Source organism: Oratosquilla oratoria, chromosome 12 (genome assembly GCF_046742065.1).
Source record: "Oratosquilla oratoria isolate Oo_2021 chromosome 12, ASM4674206v1, whole genome shotgun sequence".
Taxonomy (NCBI): Eukaryota; Metazoa; Arthropoda; class Malacostraca; order Stomatopoda; family Squillidae; genus Oratosquilla; species Oratosquilla oratoria.
Genome location: NC_134788.1, coordinates 70,574,257 through 70,581,103, shown reverse-complemented (window position 1 = coordinate 70,581,103; position 6,847 = coordinate 70,574,257).

Below are 6,847 nucleotides of genomic sequence, written 5' to 3'. Positions count from 1 at the left end.
ATCATTTTTAAATAGTACAGTTTAAGTTGACGCAAAGTGCTAGGTATTACATAAATAAAATGCCTTGACCTTAAAAAAAAAAAAAAAAAGTGACAGGTCGAAATGGACGTGACTTTTCCTATCTAACTTAAACTAATCTGTAGTCATAATGGTCAAGATTTTTACCATGTTAAAATTAATTTCAACGCTCACTGTGACTCCGGTCGAAATGGACATGACTTTTCCTATTCAACTTGAGCTAATCTACAGTCATGATGGTCGAGAATTTTACCATGTTAAAATTAATTTCAACGCTCACTGTGCCTCAGATCGAAATGAACATGACTTTTCCTATTTAACTTAAGCTAATCTACAGTCATGATGGTCGAGAATTTTACCATGATAAAATTAATTTTAACACTCACTGTGACGCAGGTCGAAATGGACATGACTTTTCCTATTCAACTTAAGCTAATCTATAGTCATGATGGTCAAGAATTTTACCATGTTAAAATTAACTTCAACGCTCACTGTGACTCAGGTCGAAATGACCATGACTTTTCCTATTCAACTTGAGCTAATCTACAGTCATGATGGTCGAGAATTTTACCATGTTAAAATTAGTTTCGACGCTCACTGTGACTCAGGTCGAAATGGACATGACTTTTCCTATTCAACTTGAGCTAATCTACAGTCATGATGGTCGAGAATTTTACCATATTAAAATTAATTTCAACGCTCACTGTGCCTCAGGTCCAAATGAACATGACTTTTCCTATTCAACTTAAGCTAATCTACAGTCATGATGGTCGAGAATTTTACCATGATAAAATTGATTTTAACACTCACTGGACATGACTTTTCCTATTCAACTTAAGCTAATCTATAGTCATGATGGTCAAGAATTTTACCATGTTAAACTAATTCAACGCCCACTGTGACTCAGGTCGACATGAACATGACTTTTCCTATTCAACTTAATTTAATCTACAGTCATGATGGTCGAGAATTTTACCATGTTAAAATTAATTTCGACGCTCACTGTGACTTAGGTCGAAATGAACATGACTTTTCCCATTCAACTTAAGCTAATCTGTAGATGGTCAAGAATTTTACCATGTTAAACTAATTCAACGCCCACTGTGACTCAGGTCGACATGAACATGACTTTTCCTATTCAACTTAATTTAATCTACAGTCATGATGGTCGAGAATTTTACCATGTTAAAATTAATTTCGACGCTCACTGTGACTTAGGTCGAAATGAACATGACTTTTCCTATTCAACTTAATTTAATCTACAGTCATGATGGTCCAGAATTTTACCATGTCAAAATTTATTTCAACGCTCACTGTGACTCAGTGATGTCACGGTATGATAAGATGACGTCATTATGTGATAAATTGACGTCACCATGTAGTCCTATGACGTCAATTTGTGTCCCTGTGACGTCACGAGACGATCCTATGGCGCCATGATCAATCCGGTGACGTCACAGTATAATCACATGATGTCACTAGGTATTAAACATATAGAAGTCCGCTTGTGGGTGATGAGACGTCACAAACTGCCATAGCACACTATTGGATGAGGACGCTCGCCACGGGCTTCGAGGACTTCCCGCGGGAAGACTTGGGGTGAGTTGGATACATACCGAGGGTCCAGGCCCGTCTTCGTGGGAGACGCTCAAGGAACGTCTTCACCCAGGACGAAGCCTCTTGACTAACGCCCACGGACGAGGTCGCTCGGAAACGAACTCGGCCTCGCATACTCCCTTTCGGTCTCTCGCTTACCCCGAGGATCTTCACGAAACTAGTGAGAGTGGTAGGCGTACGTTGGACGGAAGCAAGCGTCTCCACACTCATGTACCTAGACGGCTAGTTGATGCATTTGCCCACCGGGGAGGGTGCATCGGCCGACATCTCAGTGGCTCTGAGAGTGTTGGCGGACATGGAGTTCGGGGTGGACTGGGACGGGTCTGCCCTTGCTCCCACACAGAGACTTTATTGGCTCGGGATTGAGTGGGACTCAGTCAGCGCTCTTCGGGTGCTCCCCTGCGCCAAGAGAGCGTGCTTCTCTCACACGTCCTCCCGCCTTCGGTGGCAGGGGGAGGGGGGTTGCCTCAACTTCGCGACCCCGGCCCTTCCACTGAGCCGCTTGGGGCGCCGACGGCTGGTACGGGAAGTCGACAGGAGCATACTGCTTCTCCCGCGTGACCTGCCCGGGCCGATACCCTCAGCACTCCACAGCTTGTTGCGTCCCTGGCTTCGGTCGGGGGCCCTACGCCGGTCGCTCTATCCAGGTTTCAAGAGACCTACGTAGTGTAGCAACTACGCCCACAAGTGTTCGAGTCGCTCTCCCTCCGCTACGGCACCCCAGAGGTGGACCTGTTTGCCTCCCCAAACACGACCCAGCTCCCCCTCTACCTCACCTGCATCCAAAGGACACGCACAGGAGGCCCAGACGCCGTCACGGAGGACTGGAACAGCTGGAGGTACGTATTCATTTTCCTCCTCCAGCGACACTAGTCCTCCTGAAGGTGATGCAGACCCTCAGGTCCTTCAAGGGTCAGGTCCTCCTGATAGCTCCCTACTGGCCAACCCAGCCGTGGTTCGGGGAGCTAATGAGATGGGGCCCTTCTCCCCTTCTACTGGGGTCAGCCTGCCTAGCCAACAGCCTTACCGCGCCTCTCCAAGCGTCACTCCAACTTGATGCTTGGAGTTTCTACGGGGAGCTCTCAGCCAACTCTTCTCTACAGAGGCAGCAGACAAGATGCTCAGAGCTCACCTTCCGTCCTCAGTGCGGCAGTGTGGGTCCTGCTGACGGAGATTCCGGAACTGCCTTCGGAGACGCGCGATGGTGACCATCTCCGCCAGCATGGTTCCGGACTTCCTGACTTGGCTGGCTACCTCCACCAACAGGGCACCGGCGACTATCTTGCCTCACTATACAGCCCTCACTGATCCGCTACGCTTTGGCATGAACATCCGAGTGCCACAGAGAGCGCGAACCCTCCTAATGAAGGGGATCAGCGCCTCGAGAGAGCCGAGACATCAACCGGTCCTGGCCTGGTCCTTGCATTGTGTTCTGCAGTACCTGGCGTTCGAAAGGGCCATTATGGAGGAAGAACACTTCCCTCAACGTGTCGTCTTTCTGCTCGCCTTGACTACTGACTACAGGGCTTCACAGCTGGAGGCAACCACCCGCCACCCGTCCGTCTCCAAACTGGAGGAGGACAGCTCGGCCCTAACCCTCTCTCCATCACCAACATTCCTGGCCAGGAACGGCCGAGCGGACGACATGATTGGCCCTCTCAGAATACAGTCCTTCCGGAAGGGAGGACGCCCACATCCACTGCGCCCGGTCCGTGCGTTCGAAGACTACGTGGACCACACGGAAGAGATTTCTGAGGATTATCTCTTATACAACTCGAAATTTAGGGTTCCTGTAACCCCGAGGTCCCGGGCGCACCTGCCTTTCCGCTTTTGGGAGAGAGCCGACCCGGGCCATGCCCCACACGCCCACAGCATCAGGGACTTTGTGGCATCGCTGGCGTTTCTCCGCACCCACTATGTCCGTGTATAAAATATCCGGTTACGTTAGAGTTGTTAGCTTTGTGATCAAGACCATGCGGGTCGAGACGTTAAGGCGTAAAATTCTCCCATTTCTCCTCGTTTATTTCTGTCACCTTCAATATTATATATTGTTACGGGACGGGCTGGTTATGTGAAGAGACGTTACGTATAACGGATAAGTGCTTAAGAACCAGCTCACTTCTAGAAGCCACTGTAGGACTGAACTATCTGGTCAGGGTCTAGATAATTCGTAAGAATAGAATTCTGTAAAGGTGACAAAGAAGATTCCAGGAAAGGAATATTAAACTAGCGTTAAAACTAGTAAACGAAATTATTAATATCATGGAAAATATTTACAGGCAATCAACGCAAAAGAGAATGGGCAGTAGGGTCAATGGGACCGTTACATGATTATAAGAATATGGAAAGTATCGTTCAAATAAGAAACACAAGATACGTATACAATATAGTACTATCTTAAGTACAAAGAGATCAGGAACATGCATCAAAATAAGTAATAAGTACAAATATAAGTATAAAGTAATGCAATGTATATCAGACACGTAATGTAGGCAAAATGGGTGATCACTTCACACCAATCGTCTCATGAGTCTAAACTTCAAGTTTTTATCAAGAGATCGATATGCGAGAAATGACAAGGTGTGAGTGATTTCCACCGCTTATATACCACTGGACCGGAAGCGGGATACTTCCGGTGAAGGGTGCGGGAGAGCGCAAAGGGGGGAGGAGGGTAAGTTAACACACGTCAACATGGGTAGTTTTAAGACCCTCGACTCGCTTGAACAATCTACTTATTTAGTAACTGTCAAATCTGTGCGCTCCGAACTATTCAGGATTTCGCTTGTCTGTTTGTTCTACAAGAGTGCGCACCTTTCTCCGCACGTAGGCAAGATTACATATAGTGGACGGGCGTTACTACTTAACATTGTTACAATACATACATAGACAAGAAATATGAACATAGTTATGTAATACAAAGGAACACAATTCTATAACATAATTACACATATGACGTAATATCTAATATTACGATACAATATATATATATATATATATATATATATATATATATATATATATATATATATTGTAACGTAATATTAGATATTACGTCATATGTGTAATTATGTTATAGAATTGTGTTCCTTTGTATTACATAACTATGTTCATATTTCTTGTCTATGTATGTATTGTAACAATGTTAAGCAGTAACGCCCGTCCACTCTTGTAGAACAAACAGACAAGCGAAATCCTGAATAGTTCGGAGCGCACAGATTTGACAGTTACTAAATAAGTAGATTGTTCAAGCGAGTCGAGGGTCCTAAAACTACCCATGTTGACGTGTTAACTTACCCTCCTCCTCCTCACCCGCACCCTTAACCGGAAGTATCCCGCTTCCGGTCCAATGGTATATAAGCGGTTGAAATCGCTCACTCGTCGTCATTTCTCGCATATCTTATCTCTTGATAAAAACTGGAAGTTTAGACTCATGAGACGATTGGTGTGAAGTGATCACCCTTTTTGCCTACATTACGTGTCTGATATACATTGCATTACTTTACTTATATTTGTACTTATTACTTATTTTGATGCATGTTCCTGATCTCTTTGTACTTAGATAGTACCATATTGTATACGTATCTTGTGTTTCTTATTTGAACGATAATTTCCATATTCTTATAATCATGTAACGGTCCCATTGACCCTACTGCCCATTCTCTTTTGTGTTGATTGCCTGTAAATATTTTCCATTAATAATTTCGTTTACTAGTTTTATCGCTAGTTTAATATTCCTTTCCTGGAATCTTCTTTGTTACCTTTACTTCTAGTCTTACGAATTATCTAGGCCCTGACCAGATAGTTCAGTCCTACAGTGGCTTCTAGAAGTGAGCTGGTTCTTAAGCACATATCCGTTATACGTAACGTCTCTTCACATACCAGCCGCCCGTAACAAAGTGGCGACCTTGCCAGGATATTGGATCAGGTATTTAACACATTCTTATAGAGATGGATGATATAATTCAAGAATTCGTTCAAAATCCCAAGGTAAGTTTCTTAAAGAAACAAACTAAAGACACTTTGATAGAAATAGGCAAGCACTTTGGAGTAGACATTGATACAAGTTTGCGAAAGAAAAAATTACTTCAGGAACTCGTTGAAAATCTGATCGAAGATGAGATCTTATCTCCAGAAGAGATTACAGCTATACAAATTCCTTCAAATAGGTTAGAAATAGAGGCACGACTAACCGAACTTAAGATTAAGGAGATTGAATTAAAGGTCAGGAGAGTAGAAATTGAGGAGGAAGCTAAATTGAAACAAATGCAAATTGAGGCAGAATTTAAAGCTAAAGAGGAGGAAACTAAACTGAAACAAATGCAAATTGAGGCAGAATTTAAAGCTAAAGAGGAGGAAACTAAACTGCAACAAATGCAAATTGAGGCAGAATTTAAAGCTAGAGAAGAGGAAGCTAAAGTGAAACAAGTAGCTAAAGAGGAGGAAACTAAACTGAAACAAATGCAAATTGAGGCAGAATTTAGAGCTAGAGAAGAGGAAGCTAAAGTGAAACAAATAGAAAGAGAGAACGAAACTAAAGTCAAATTGGCAGAGTTAGAATTAAAGAAGGCAGAAGTAGAAGCTAGGATTGTTGATAGACAACCCGTAGTTCAGGAAGGTCATATAGATATTTCCAAGTATGTAAAACTTCTACCCCAATTTTCAGAAGGAGAGCCAGAAATTTTCTTTCTTCAGTGGGAAAAATTGGCGCAACAGTTACAAATCCCTAAAGAAAATTGGCCATTAATCATTCAAACACAATTTAAGGGTAAGGCTCAGCAAATTTATACTTCTCTTTCAGAAGCAGAAAGCGAGTATGATAATATGAAAGCTTGTATTTTAAAAGCTTATGAACTAATACCAGAGGCCTATAGACAGAAATTCCGTAATTATAGGAAGACACCTCAGTTAACATACGTAGAATATGCGGCTCAACAAGAGAGGTTATTCAATAGGTGGTGTTTGGCTAGTGAAACGGACACCTTAGATAGACTTAAACAGTTGATTTTATTGGAGCAGTTTAAGAATACCTTAGAGACAGATCTTAGGATTTTTATAGATGATCATGTTCCCGAAACTTTAACTAAAGCTGCTGTATTGGCTGATGAGTTCACACTAAATCATAAACCTAAGTCAAGACAAATGCAATCCCAAAAGTCAAAGTCATATATTCCAGATTCAACAAAATACTCTGATCCTTGGTCCCCAAAGAAAC